Raw genomic sequence first — 15,936 nt, 5'->3', positions numbered from 1 at the left:
TGAACAGGCGGGAGACTCCGACAGCGCAGGAGAGGAGGAAGGCTCTGGCAGCGCTGGAGAGGCGAGGCGCACTGTAGGCCTGATGCGTGGTGCTGGCACTGGTGGTACTGGACCGAGAACACGCACAGGAAGCCTGGTGCGGGGAGCTGCTACCGGAGGGCTGGGGTGTGGAGGTGGTACTGGATAGACCGGACCGTGCAGGCGCAATGGAGCTCTTGAGCACCGAGCCTGTCCAACCTTACCTGGTTGAATGCTCTCGGTCGCCCTGCCAGTGCGGCGAGGTGGAATAGCCCGCACTGGGCTATGCAGGCGAACCGGGGACACCGTGCGCAAGGCTGGTGCCATGTAAGCCGGCCCAAGGAGACGCACTGGGGACCAGATGCGTAGAGCCGGCTTCCTAGCATTTGGCTCGACGCTCAATCTAGCCCGGCCGATACGTGGAGCTGGAATATACCGCACCGGGCTATGCACCCGCACTGGGGACACCGTGCGCACCACTGCATAACACGGTGCCTGCCCGGTCTCTCAGAGCTGCCAGTCTGCATGGAGCAGCCAGAGCTGTCAGTCTTCATGGAACAGCCAGAGCTGTCAGTCTGCATGGAGCAGCCAGAGATGCCAGTCTGCAAGGAGCTGCCAGTCTGCAAGGAGCTGCCAGTCTGCAAGGAGCTGCCAGAGATGCCAGTCTGCATGGAGCAGCCAGAGCTGCCAGTCTGCAAGAAGCCGCCAGAGCTGTCAGTCTGCATGGAGCAGCCAGAGCCGCCAGTCAGCATGGAGCAGCCAGAGCCGCCAGTCAGCATGGAGCAGCCAGAGCCGCCAGTCAGCATGGAGCAGCCAGAGCCGTCAGTCTGCCAGGATCCGCCAGTCAGCCAGAATCTTCCAGATCTGCCAGTCAGCCAGACTCTTCCAGATCCGCCAATCTGCCAGACTCTTCCAGATCTGCCAGTCAGCCAGACTCTTCCAGATCCGCCAGACTCTTCCAGATCTGCCAGTCAGCCAGGATCCGCCAGTCAGCCAGACTCTTCCAGATCCGCCAGTCAGCCAGACTCTTCCAGATCAGCCAGGATCTGCCAGAGCCTTCCTCCTCTCCTGTGCTGCCGGAGTCTGAAGAGCCCCTCTGTCCCGAGCTGCCCCTCTGTCCCGAGCTGCCCCTCTGTCCCGAGCTGCCCCTCTGTCCCGAGCCGCCCCTCTGTCCCGTGTTATTAAGTAGGGTTGCCGTGGCTAGGAGGTCACGGAAGCGGACAAGGTGGGGGAAGACTACGATGAAGTGGGGGCCACGTCCAGCACCAGAGCCGCCACCGCGGACAGATGCCCACCCAGACCCTCCCCTATAGGTTCAGGTTTTGCGGCCAGAGTCTGCACCTTGGGGGGGGGGGGGGGGGGTACTGTCACACCCTGACCATAGTTTACTTTGTATATTTCTATGTTTTGGTTGGTCAGGGTGTGAGCTGAGTGGGCATTCTATGTTTCATTGTCTAGTTTGTCTATTTCTATGTCTGGCCTGATATGGTTCTCAATCAGAGGCAGGTGTTAGTCATTGTCTCTGATTGGGAAACATATTTAGGTAGCCTGGGTTTCACTGTGTGTTTGTGGGTGATTGTTCCTGTCTCTGTGTTTGCACCAGATAGGGCTGTTTCGGTTTTCGTTACGTTCATTACGTTCTTTGTTTTGTAGTGTTTGTATTGATTCGTGTTTTACGTTTGTTTATTAAACATGGATCGCAATCTACACGCCGCATTTTGGTCCGACTCTCCTTCACCAAAAGAGAACCGTTACAGTAACAAAATGTTCAAAATGTCAAGGGGTCTGAATACTTTCCGAATGCACTGTATATGCTTCTATGCATTAGAATTACACTTTGTGTTTCGTCGTGAAATACCTGGGTTACCTGGGAGAAAAGTTATTTCTCGGTATGGAACATTTTTAAATACTGGGAAAATAATTAAACCCTACACAGCACCCTTCTGGCTCACGAACAGTAATGTTATAATGATAACATTTTTTGTCTGATTATTGATATGGGTGTGCTTGTTTGTGTGTGTGTGTTTGGTTTTACTCTCCTTGTGGGGATCAATAGTCCTCACAGGGATAGTAAAACAAGCAAAATTCGAACAAATGTCTCTCTCTCTCTCCCTCTTTCCTTTTGTCTCTCGCTCTCGCCCTCTCTCTCCCCCCTCTGTTTCCCTCATTCTCCCTTCTCTCTCTCTCTTTCTCCCCTCCCTCCCTCCTTCACTCTCTCACTCCCGTGCCATCCATATTCAGCAGTGATACAGATGCACCCAGAAACAGCTGAGAAGGAAATAACATGTCCTGTCATGGCAGGTCCTTTTCTTAGACAGGAGCTTCCTTCAGGCAAAGAGGAGAAAGCAGGCTGTTTGTTTCAATTTGGAGTTAAAAGTCAACATTCATGTTAAAGCATGCTTTTTTATTAATACATCTCCTAGTGAAGGTAGGCTACAGCCCTTTCCCCCAAATATTCATTTAGCTCTACTGAGCTCCCCTCTGTCTATCTTTCTCTCTATCGTGCTCTCTGTCAAACACACACATGCACACAATAAATGCACGCACATTCAAGCACACTCACACACACACACACACCACCACCATGTTGCTCAGGTCACTCAACACTTTGCGTGATTTAAAACCAGAGAGTTGGCATTCTTTAGCTTATTACATAAACTGGAGGCATTGTGTGATGTGTTGTGCTGTGCTGTGTTGTGCTACCTGTTGGGACTCGTGGCTGGAGGCCGGGATGGGATCCATCAGGGCACATATACATAAAGCATCTCAGAATAGGATCAGTTTTCAAATCAAATCAAAGATATAATAGAAAAGTAAAACACGTAATAATAAAAGTAATAATAGAGACATTATGACTAATGATACCAAGGGTTACCAGCACCGAGTCGATTGCTAGATGACTAGGGGTACGAGGTAATTGAGATAGATATGTACATATGGGTAGAGATGAAGTGACTCGGCAACAGGATAGCGTATCTGATGAGAATAAAGTAAGTGCAAAAAGGGGTCAATGCAGACAATTCATTAGTTAACCATGTAGCTAACCAAACTAACTGAATGAATACGATTTTATTTTCGTGTCAACTCGCCAGTTGGCAACCCATCCCTTATGGGATAGATTGCCACATGAACAAACATTACACTAATTCAGTGTGATAATTCAGTGTGGCATGTCTACTCCCCCTCCCCTGCTCCGGCGCTCGACTTCGCTGGTCTACTAACCACCGGTCCTGGCAACACATCATTAAGCACACCTGGCATCCATTATTATGCACACCTGCACCCCATCATTATGCACACCTGGACTTCAACTGGGTGAGGCTATCGATGAGGTCCTCTGCGTCCTTCACCGCCTCGACACCACCCGAGAGGATTCACCTTGAAATAGCGGAGGGACTTCTACCACAAGTCGTACCCAGCAGTCCGCCCAGGTCAGCGGTTCACAACTATCCCTCCGGACAAGTATGACAGGATTCCATCCAAATGCCGTGGCTTCCTACTCTAGTGCTCCTTGTATTTCACCAATCAGACAGGAGAGCCAACCACCAAGAGGTCCAAGGTTGCCACGATCATTTCCCTGCTGACCGGGCGGGTGTTGGGGTAGGCTACGGCCATCTGGGAGAGAGGAGAGGAGTTGGGTTCCTATGCGGGTTCATAGCTCTGTCCAGGGCGGTCTTCGACCATCCACCGGAGGGCAGAGAGGGAGGTGAGCGACTACGTCAACTCCGGCAGGGTGCCAAGACCTTGCGGATTGGGGCAGCCTGCAGCGGCTGGAATGAGCCGGCCCTACGCACCCTATTCCCAAGAGGACTGCGTGAGGAGGTCCAGATGGAGTTGGCATGCCGGGACGACAACCTTTCCTTGTACACACTCATCGTGATGACCATTCACCTGGACAACCTTCCCCGGGAGCCCTGGCGCCTGCATTGCCCCTCACCCTCCTCCTTTGGCCGTCCTGGGGCAGAGTCTGAACCTATTGAGATAGGGGTCACACACCTCTCTGCGGCAGAGTGACGACACCGGAGACAGCTGTGTCCCTACTGCGGCCAGGAGGTGCACTGGCTCCAGCGATGTCCGAGGCTTTCCAACCCGGTGTCCACTGGGGCAGAGGGACGACCCCGTGATCATCCGTCTCCCAGGGTAGGCGTTAGTATTCCTTCTTCATCGTTTTCCAAGAAACCCTTCCTGGTTTCCATTTCACTGGTTGGCTGTCCATCAGGTGTTGTTTCTACGGCTCAAGTGGACTCTGGTTCTGAGGGGAATTTTATCGACCAGGCCCCGTTCCCTCCCTGAACATCACCACGTACCCGCTGTCCTCTCCTTTCCCTGTCCAAGCCTTGGATAAACGACCGTTGGTAACCGGCACTATCATGCATATCACAGCACCACTCACCTTCACTGTGGGACCCGTGTACCAAGAAAGCATTCCCTACCTGGGCACCCGGATGTCGGAATACCTGTTTTCCCTTACCTTGTGGTTCTACATCAGTTGAGAGTCCTGTGATTGCCCTCCAGCCCACCATTCCGTCCTCCCATGACATTGGCCCCATGTTTTGGGATGTAGATGTGGACATCCCCAAGGCTCTGGAGAGGGAAACCGTACCTGCTACCTGTCCTCCTGAGCGCATCTATGTCCCCACAGAGGTGAGGGATCGGCTGTTGACCAAGGCGCACACATCCCTCGCCGCTGGATACCCAGGTATTACCCACACTATTTCATCCCTCTCCTCGATGTACTGGTGGCCTCAGTCTAACAGGCAGGTGGAGAGGATGAATCAGGAGCTGGGAAAGTTCCACTGCCAGGAGCAGCAGGGGAAGTGGACCCAATTCCTATCCTGGGTGAAAATGCCCAGAATTCATTGCGTCACTTCTCCACCGGGCTCACTCCCTTCCAATGTGTTATGGGTTATCAGCCAGCCCTGGCTCTGTGGACGAGTGATTCAGGTGCCCAGAGGAGGTTTGGAACGACGCCCATGTGAGGCTTCAGCACACAGTCCACCGCCAGAAGGAGCATGTAAGAAGCTCAGCCCCTATTTGTGGGGCCTTTCAAGGTCCTCTGGAGGGTCAACGAGTTAACATATAGACCACGGCTCCCACTAACTACCGGTTCTCACCTCTTTCATGTTTCCCTCCTCAGGCCGGTGGTTCCTGATCCCCTGGCTGATGCCGTCCCCCACGACACCCGTACGCCTCCCCTGGACATTGAGACATATGCTATCAGATCCCTCCTGGACTCCCGACATCATGGGTGTCGGCTCCAGGACCTGGTGGATTGGGAGGGGTATGGTCCGGTGTTGAGTTTTGTTCTTCTACCAGAATGTTTTGATCCTCCTAGCCTACTGTTGAGGATGGATGAATATAAATTATAGACCGTACTTAATAAACTTATGCCTCTGTAGTTCAGTGACAATCTCGGTTCATTTGTGGATGGCAGTATACAGTGATGAAAACAAGGTTGGAGAAAATCATATAGGACACCAATTCATTTAGGGGATTTTATTTCAATGCCAAATGCTTTCCCATTTTTTGCAGCGTCAATCACCTTCTTGACTTCTGCCACAGACAGCTCCTCAATTAAGAACGGTTTACATATAAAAAGAGGGTTCTAACATTGTGTTTCCAGGTTAGTTTTCAGGGAACATATGTCTTCATAAAATTCCTTCTCGAAATATGCCACAGTTTCATTACCTGAGAACAAAGTACTTGTGTAAAATCTGAGTTCAGCCCCCCTCCCCACCTGCTCTTCCTTGACTTCCACTGGAATTTTTTTATGTCGTTTTGGTCCTAACTTGTTTATTTGGCTCCAAAACTGTTAAGGATTTCTTGTCTGTACCTCCTCAAGGTGTAATAACTGCCCTCTCTGATATCTCCGTTTGAATATGCACAGCCTTGTATCAACACATGCTGTTTTTTCTTAAATTCCTTCCTAAAACGTTCTCTTGTATTCCTATCTTTACATTGTGAAAATAAGTACTCAGCCTTGCGCATTACACACCATAAGTCTCTTAACTCATCATTCCAAAAAGGCTTATTTGGCTTGTAAACTTTCCTGGATTTGTGGGTGTATTCTTTTCTCACATCATTTTTTCCCATTACAGAATATATGATGTCACAAAATGTTTCACATCACACATCTAAATCAAATGTTGTTTCTTGACATCTTTGCAGAGTTTTGATGCGTTCCCCCAGAGCTCTACATGCTATTTCAGAACATAGAAAGTAATTTGGCACATTTATTTTCTTACATTTAGGCCTATACGGAGTGTGTATCTTTGACCCTAAGTGATTCACAATAATACCTGGTTGAGAATGTTCATGGCCAACATAAAATATCATAAATATAAGAGAATGATCAGGAAGTCTACTTTTTTCTCCAAATAAGTCAAAACATCTGTATTCTTTAACCTCTGTATTTGGGGCAGGGTTGGGTAGTAATGGATTACATGTAATCTGAAACATGTAAGGGATTACAAAAAAAGGCAACTGTAATCTGTTACGTTACCAGCAAAAATATTGTAATAAGATTACAGATACTTTCGAAAAAGCTAGATGACTACTTTGAGGATTACTTTTAAATTCAGAAAGGATGTTTGCGGAAAAAAAATCTTTGACACTTCTCTGTTTCTCAATGACATTCAAATCAGCATTGAAAAAAGACGCAAATTTAAGTTTGTTCCACCTGACCGAGTCTGACCACAAGTCATAGACCACTTTGATGACACACCAAATCTGTTTGATGGATTGCGGGAAAAGAGCAGGAATATGCTTTTTGTAGGCTACAGTCCAAGCTATGTCTTCCAATGGTGCGACTGCTGTTGGCATCCAAAGATTATCCAATTTGAATAAACTCTTGGAGGTAAGAATGACAGCAGCGGTGTAGTCTACGGTGATATGGATATCACTTATTATTGATATCTACATAGCACATTGATGTGAATCACACTGCATTTAGATATTTGTGCCTCATGGATTGTGGTTGTTGTGGATGGCTGTTCACAAATCTAAGTGTGTATTTGAACCCAATAATGATTTAATTCAAGAAGTTTAAGCTGCCTATCAATCATTGTTTTTGAAACCAGTGGACAACCAGTGACAAATGTGCTCTTGCAACAGCTGCAAAGTGCAGATCCAAGCCTATGGAAAAAAATGGGGCTTTTATTGCTCAATCTAATTCATGCAGATAAAAACAAACAAATCTGTAGGCCTAATGGACACACGCGCAAACTCACACACTTTTGTTAGACTTAAAGGGGCAATCTGTAGTTGTTCCATCCATTTCTGGATTTATAAATTACATATATTAATGTAAAGATATAACTTAATCATATTATTGTACGTAGTAAAAAAGTGAAGGGTTAGAAGAAGCCTACATAACCAACCCATAAAGTGAAGTGTAACATCCATATTTGGCCAGCTATGTAAACTTTAACATTGATTATACTGCAATAGATGGAGTTCAATTGGTAACATGCATTTTGTCTTCTTCTAATACCTCTTAAAGGGAAAGTAATCTAAAAGTAACAGAATGTAATCAGATTACGTTACGGAGTTTGGATAATCCAAATGTTACGTTACTGATAAAACTTTGGACAGGTAACTAGTAACTGTAACGGATTACACTTAGAAAGTAAGGGGGATAACACCTTAAATTCCAAAACAAGTTACTAGACAGTCATGGATATAGTCCACCACAGCTTTTCCTTTTGCAGATATGTATGTAAAGTTATCACTTAAGGGACATATCCTTCCACTAATGATACACATTTTAGAGTCCCAAAGAAATTCAAATTGTGTTTCCCCATGGTGATTAACAAAGTCATCCTAATCAACACGCGATGGAATATCATCAAAATCACTTATATAGTCATCTAACCTCCCAATTCGACTGTTAAGATCCCCACATATGTAAATAGCATCTTCATCTGTACATAGGTATACTTGACTTAACAAATGACTATAGAAGGATGCATCTCTACCCCATGTGGACTGTTCAGGTGGCAAATAGCATGAAAACACAACAAAACAATAGACTGACTCCCTATGTTCAAAGTGCAAACCAAAAATTACTTGTATTTTAATAAAAATTTTAAATGCAACCTTTATTTAACTATGGCTTTATCGACAATTTAGATTGTATATGTTATGTCCATACCAAACATATCTTTCAATATCAATAGTTTCTTGCCAATGCAAATGCATTTAATTTATTGAGATAATGTATGGTTTCAAGGCTTTTATTCGTAAACTATTGTTCAAGGTAGTCCATTCGTTAACATTCCAATGATCTATTGAAAACAAATCTCGTAGGGGATGGGAAGCCCCTCAGTATGTAATAGGTCTGTCCACCCCATGTCCTTGTTCGCGTTGTCCCTCTGGTTGGTCTCGTTTCATGACCCGTCGGCTTCCCGTGATGAAATAGTCCTTTCCTCCTGGGATTTCCCTCAGCAGCGTCTTGACGTTCAATTCAATAAGGCAATCGGTGTGTGACTTGGCTGATCGAAGGAAGACTTTGTCATGATCAGGATAGCCTCGCAGCTTTTGTTTTTCCCGTAACAGGGCCACTTTCTCCTCCACGGACTGACACTCAACCTTCACGGACTTTTACCTCTCTCCCTCATCTTCTCAACTGCAATCACCTCTGTTTCGCAGCCAAGGCCTACCGATATCAGCTGGTTCACTTTGGAGATTAGGTTAATGTTTTCATTGGCTGGCAGTCCTGCCACTATGATAGACACGTCTGGGTCGAACTTATTGTTTTGGCTGCACCTATTTTCCCAGATTCTAGGGATTCTACACGGGTCTCCAGATGTCCAAATTCAAGAGCTATGTGATCTTGTAGCTGCTTGTTATTATTCTCCAGGTGAGTCAGCAAAGCTGTATGATTATCCCAGATGTCTTTCTATGAAGGGGCGGCAGGGTAGCCTAGTGGTTAGAGCGTTGGACTAGTAACCGGAAGGTTGCAAGTTCAAATCCCTGAGCTGACAAGGTACAAACCTGTTGTTCTGCCCCTGAACAGGCAGTTAACCCACAAAATAAGAATGTGTTCTTAACTGACTTGCCTGGTAAAATAAAAAAGATACACGTAAGTGGTCAACTTTTTATTTATTTATTTTTCAGTACTCAGCTTAATTTCATCCATCATTTCTTCCCATCTTTGTACCTAGGCTCCTTATCTCTGTCATGAGATTAACCATGCTATTGGCACGTTCTTTCTTTGATAAATTTGTCTTTTCTCACCACAGCGTAGATTTCTACCGGAGTCCATATGTTTTAGTGGTTAAGTGTTTCTGTTATTGCCGTTCAAGGTAGCTAGGCTAAGCAGCTAACTCGCCAAGCATTTCCCAACAGGTTTGTCTAATGACTGTCTTTCACCCTCACAGGATTCAGTCCTCAGCTGCCTCCATTTACGGATCTCTGTGTTAAACTTAAAAAACCTTTTGGAAGAGTATGGTTCCATAAAGAAGCAGGAACGTTTTCACTGTGTACACCCGAAGTGGTAACCATGTATAACTAATTAACAGTCTTAGGTTTGGGTTTAGAAGCTGTTCAGGGTCCTGTTGGTTCTAGTCTTGGTGAATTGGTACCGCTTGCCATGAGGTAGCAGACGAATGACTAGAGAATGACTTGAGTGGCTTGTAGAGCCTTCCTCTGACACCGCCTGGTATAGCGGTCCTGGATGGCAGGGAGTTCAGCCCCAGTGATGTACTAGGCCATACGCATTACCCTCTGTAGCACCTTACGGTCGGACACCAAGCATTTGCCATACCAAGCGGTGATGCAATCAGTCAAGATGCTCTTAATGGCGCAGCTGTATAACTTTTAGAGATTCTGTGAGCCCATGCCAAATCTTTTCCAGCCTACTGAGGGGGAAGAGGCATTGTTGTGCCCTCCTCACAACAATGCTGGTGTGTTTGGACCATAATAGATCCTTAGTGATGTGAACACCGAGGAACTTGAAGCTGTCAACCCACTCCATTTCAGCCCTGTTGATGTGAATGGGGGCGTGCTCGGTCTTCCATTTCCTGTAGTCACCGATCGGCTCCTTTGTCTTGCTGACATGGAGGGAGAGGTTGCTGTCCTGGCACCACATTACCAGGTCTCTGACCACCTCCCTATAGGCTGTCTCATCATCATCTGTGATCAGGCCTACCACTGTCATGTCTGCAAACGTAATGATGGTGTTGGAGTTCTGCGTGGCCACGCAATCATGGGTGTAGTGATGGGGAAACTAAGCTTCCGGAAGCATTGAGCTTTTCCAGTCAAAAGTGTCAAAAATAGGTTCATTACTCAAGGCTTTGCTCAACACAGGGTACACTAGTGGCACCTGCTGGTCCAAATAATATAGAACAGCCAAATTATGAAAGATGTTATCACACACTCCGTAGTGCGTGCTCAGGGTAGCCTTTTTGTCTTCTGCCAAAAGAATACAATCAGGTGATTGTTCGAGAAAACTCATATTTAGACGTCATTGACCACATGCTTCTAATAAAGTGATACAAGCATCGGCACACTGCTTCAAAGTAAAAGGCTTAGCAATTTCGATTCATGCCTCGGAGCTCCGGTATCCAATTGCAGAGGGAGGTGTTCAGTCCCAGGGTCCTTAGCTTAGTGATGAGCTTGGAGGGCACTATGATGTTGAATGCTGCGCTGTAGTCAATGAACAGCTTTCACACCTTGGTGTTCCTTTTGTCCAAGTGGGAAAGCGCAGTGTGGAGTGCAATAGAGTTTGCGTCATCTGTAGATCTGTTGGAGCAGTACACGAATTGGAGTGGGTCCAGGGTGTCTGGGATAATGCTGTCATGGCTATAGATGTGAGTGCTACCTGGTGATAGTCATTTAGACATGTTGCCTTGGTATTCTTGGGCGCAGGGATTATGGTGGTCTGCTTGAAACGTAGGTATTACAGACTGGGTCAGGGAGAGGTTGAAAATGTCAGTGAAGACACTTGCCAGCTGGTCAGCGCATACTCTGAGTACATGTCCTGGTAGTCCATCTGGCCCCGTGGCCTTGTGAATGTTAACCTGTTTAAAACCCTTAACAGCATAAGCCCAGGGTGGGGTTCTACTAAGCTCTATGGAATAGTTTTAAGGTCACATCAAGGATCATCTAGCTATTTTATTTAGAATCTAGAGACCCCTTGAAGTATGAACAAATATATTTAAAAAATATTTGATGAACATTTTAAATTTGTCCTTACTGCTATTAGCCCATAAAAACGCATTGAATAACAGATTCATTAAATGGAACAACAGATAGTCCCCCCCAAAAAAAATCTAAAGGAAGTTTGTTCTGAAGTCTCTGTCCTATATCTGAGAGATATAAGAAAGATCAGGAAACCATAATTTTTTTAAACATGTATTTAACCCCTTCTTTTTGCTCTTGTCTCCATACATACTTCGATTAATCTTTTCAACTGGTACCAGGGGACTTTCAAACTAGTCTTTTCAGGCTTGTAGATGTCCTAAACAACTGATATGTACCTGTTTGTGAGAGTCTTACCTTTACATAGAGGGGTTATAATAGTTAATAGGCCAAACCGTTTGGACATTACAGATGATTTTGTAAGAACACCAATTTCCGGGATTGTCTCATGGTCTGACAAACACCGCTCTAGCTCTGTCACCTTTCACCGCAGATGCAGAAGTGGGACATCAGCGGATATGTTGGTTTGAGACTTCTTGAAAGCAGCAGCTCTAGCCTTTAGCTCAGTACAGATGTTGCCTGTAATCCATGGTTTCTGGTTGGGATATGTACGTACAGTCACTGTGGGTGACGACGTCATCGATGCACTTATTAATGAAGCCGGTGACTGATGTGGTAAACTCCTCAGTGCCATCAGATGAGTCATGGAACATATTCCAGTCTGTGCTGGTGAAACAGTCCTGTAGCTTGGCATCTGTTGCACCTGCGTAGTCCACTGGTGCTTCCTGTTTGAGTTTTTGTTTGTAAGCAGGAATCAGGAGCATAGAGTTACGGTTAGATTTGCCAAATTGAGGGCAAAGGAGAGCTTTGCAGGCATCTCTGTGTGTGGAGTAAAGGTGATCTAGAGTTGTTTTCCTCTAGTTGCACAGTTGATATGCTGGTAGAAATTTGGAAAAGCATACTTCAATTTTCCTGCATTAAAATCACTGGCCACTAGGAGTGTCACCTCTGGATGAGCATTTTCTTGTTTGTTTATGGCCCTATACAGTTGTTGAGTGTAGTCTTAGTGCCAGCATCGGTTTGTGGTGGTAAATAGACAGCTACGAAAAATATAGATGAAAACTCTCATGGTAAATAGTACGGTCTACAGTTTGTCATGAGGTATTCTAACTCAGGTGAGTAGAACCTCAAGACTTCCTTAATATTAGAGATCGCACAACAGCTGTTCTTAACAAAGTAGAGACACACCTACCCCTTGAGCTTAACCAATGCTGCTGTTCTGTCCTACTGATGCATAGAAAACACAGCTAGAATATTATGCATGTCCTTATTCAGCCAAGTTCACTAGAAACATAGGATATTACAGTTCTTCAGGTCCCGTTGATAGGATAGTCTCGAATGGAGCTCATGCAGTTTATCTCTAGTGAGTATACATTCGCTGCCAGTTTCATCAGTGTGCCTGCATGTCTGCCTTCTCTTTCTCTTCTGCGTGTAGGTGATTAGGGCCTAGTAGGGGGTAAGCAGTATGTCCGACACCGCCAACCAATTGGGGTAGAAACCTTAATCCAAAGGTTAGTGATCGCTGTTCTGATGTCGAGAAGCTCTTTTCGGTAATAGGAAACGATGGCAGAAACATTATGTACAAAAAAAGTTAAGATCAGCGAAAAAAAACAACCACACAAATGAACAGAATTGGTCAGGAGCCCGTAAAACACATGCTATACATTCCAGTGCCACTACAGATTCAGTTCCAGTTTTACTTCTAAAATCATAATAAATAAGAGGTGGGACCTGATCCTAAATCAGCACTCCTATTCTGAGATGCTGACTGGGCTGGGCAGTGAGTTGGCTGCAGCACCTCATCAGCCGTAGTTGTAACGAACTTCTTCTTCGTCTGATTATGAGTAGGAAGGATCGGACCAAAATGCAGGGTGGTACGTGTCCATGTTAACTTTTTTATATCAGTTCACGAGAAAATACAAAATAACAAAGTGCAGGAGAGAAATGCAAATTGAAACAGTTCTGTATGGTGAAAACACAGACACAGAAAACAACTACCCACAAACACCAGGTGGGAACAGGCTACCTAAGTATGGTTCTCAATCAGAGACAACGATTGACAGCTGCCTCTGATTGGGAACCATACCAGGCCAAACACATAGAACTGTAACACACAGAACAAACATAGAATGCCCACCCCAACTCACGCCCTGACCAAACTAAAATAGAGACATAAAAAAGGAACTATGGTCAGGGCGTGACAGTAGTAGAGAGTGTGTGGAAGCTGGGTTGAGGGAGCTTAACTCTGGTGTCAGCAGTATCTCTGGACCCTCTCTTGTTAATCCTAACATTTCATGAAGCTATACATGGTGTTGCAATGCTGCCATTTTTAGACTGCTGGCTGGTGGCAATAATGTAACTACTTATTCAGTAATTAAAGTTGGAAATTCAAGCATTGCAGTTTGTAAATTATATTGTTGATGCATCATTTTTGTCAACTGTCCTGTATAGGCTACCTGAACCTGCATGACTTGAGCTGTAGCAGCTTGGATAGAAAGTGTTGAGCGTAAAACCAGTCTATTAATGCCAAATAATAGTCAGTCCACCCTCAAAACACTAGCTTACAAAGGATTGTTTCATTATGCAGTGTACTATCTACAGCTATATACAGTATTCAGCTGCTATTTATAAACGTTTTATAAAAATAACATGAAAAAGCCTAACAATGAGGAAAAAATAAGTCAGTTTGAGGATATATTTAGCCACTATTTATTGTTGAACTCAGCAGACTAATAGTCTGGCTAATAGCCTACACAAATGGGCTGCAATATTCTGGGTAAATGACATTAAATCAAATTAAATCCAATTTGAGATACTCCCCTGGTCTGCTGAAGTCCTCCTTTTTTGTATATGCAAATGTTTTCACCACGGCCTGTAGGTCCATGTTCCGGTGACGGTTTTCTATACCTGGTATTGTTAACCCAGACAGTCTTTCCTGAAATATTGTGCATTATTAAGTCCAGTGCGCTGCACACAATTTAAACTTAGTCTTGAATGATGCATGCCAAGGGACTGTTGATATTGCAACCACACAACTCAAACGGCAGCTTTTTTTGTTCAAGCCCTCTAGAACTGTTGTCCGATAAAGATGATCATCTGTTTGCATCTGCCAATTTATTGGCTGTCCAGTATCCAGACGACCTGTCGCCAGAGCTTCCTATACAGTCAATCTCTTGCCGTAATGTGTTGAGGTCGGCAATTAAGGAGAATGAGATGTTAAAGATGTTGTAGAACTGCTGTATTTGAAGCACGACTTCTGCCCAGTTTTCCCGATGTTGCCACGGCAATCAAGCAGTTTTTACCATCCCTGTAACTGTCGCATCTGCGGAGAGATAATTTTCTTAACTGAAACTCTACAGTACTACAGCTGAGAAGAATTAGGCTCTGTCTGATGTGCACTTTTGAACACCTGAGTAAGCTCCACTCATTGCACTGGTGCCATCATGGCCTTGACCATGGTATTTTTTCACCGATATCCCATGATACTTTCAATCAGTTAAAGGTGTTATTTTTCAAGGCCTGAGGCACTTTTTTAGGTCACATTCCTGAAGCCCAAGAAATTAACACTTAGCTTCCTAGTACATATGGAATTTTAAAAGGTTAATGAATGACTTGGAGGGTTACTGTCAAAACAATTTATGAAGAAAAAAAAATACACATGGGCCCCTCTACTCTGTGGGGGTGTCCAGTATGCCAGTGGGAATGAATGCACATTTTTGGGGGAGGCAGAGCGGGTCATCCCTATCACATGCTCCCTGGTATCCAGCAGAGTGGAGGGTTGAGGTTCAAATACACTTTTCCCCACACCCTATCCTTTCTTAATACGCTTTGCCTTCCCCAAACTCACTTTCCAGACAGGTTGTCAAGTCAAATGACCAATCACCTGTAAGGGATCTCGTCATCCTCTTCTGAGGATGAGAAGCGAGAAGGATCGGAGGACCAAAAAGCAGCGTGGTAAGTGTCCATAATGTTTATTTTAAAACATAAACTGAACACTACGAAATACAAAACAATAAACGTGAAAATGAACGAAACAGTCCCGTGTGGCGACAAACACTGACACGGAAGACAAACACCCACAAACCAAAAGTGAAACCCAGGCTACCTAAGTATGATTCTCAATCAGGGACAACAATTGACAGCTGCCTCTGATTGAGAACCATACTAGGCCAAACTCAAAAACCAACATAGAAAAACAAACACAGACTGCCCACCCAACTCACGCCCTGACCATACTAAAACAAAAACAAAGGAACTAAGGTCAGAACGTGACATCACCGACTAAAAAGACAACCCTATGTGGGTTTTCTGTAAATTTATTGATACATTTGTCTTGTAAATATACACTGAGAGTACAAAAAAATAGGACCACCTTCCTAATATTGAGTTGCACCCCCCTTTGCGCTCAGAACAGCCTCAATTCTTTGGGGCATGGACTCAACAAGCTGTCAAGTGTTCCACAGGGATGCTGGTCCATGTTGACTTCTTCTTCGATGGGGTTTAACGGCGGTTGGCATCCAATGTTAATGGTGCAATACCGTCTCCAGATGGACAGGGTATTGGATCAAAAAATATAAACATTTCGGGAAAGGGGGGAAATGTCATCATACAAAATAAAACATGTTAATTAAGAAAACCCATCACACTTCTTCAATCACAGTTCACTCCAAAATGCATCTCTACACAGGCTCAGGGGCCTGTGATGGGGGTACATTT

The sequence above is a fragment of the Oncorhynchus kisutch genome, linkage group LG10 (genome assembly GCF_002021735.2).
Source record: "Oncorhynchus kisutch isolate 150728-3 linkage group LG10, Okis_V2, whole genome shotgun sequence".
Taxonomy (NCBI): domain Eukaryota; kingdom Metazoa; phylum Chordata; class Actinopteri; order Salmoniformes; family Salmonidae; genus Oncorhynchus; species Oncorhynchus kisutch.
The sequence above is the reverse complement of the archived record's forward strand: the minus strand, read 5'-3'. Positions refer to the sequence as shown.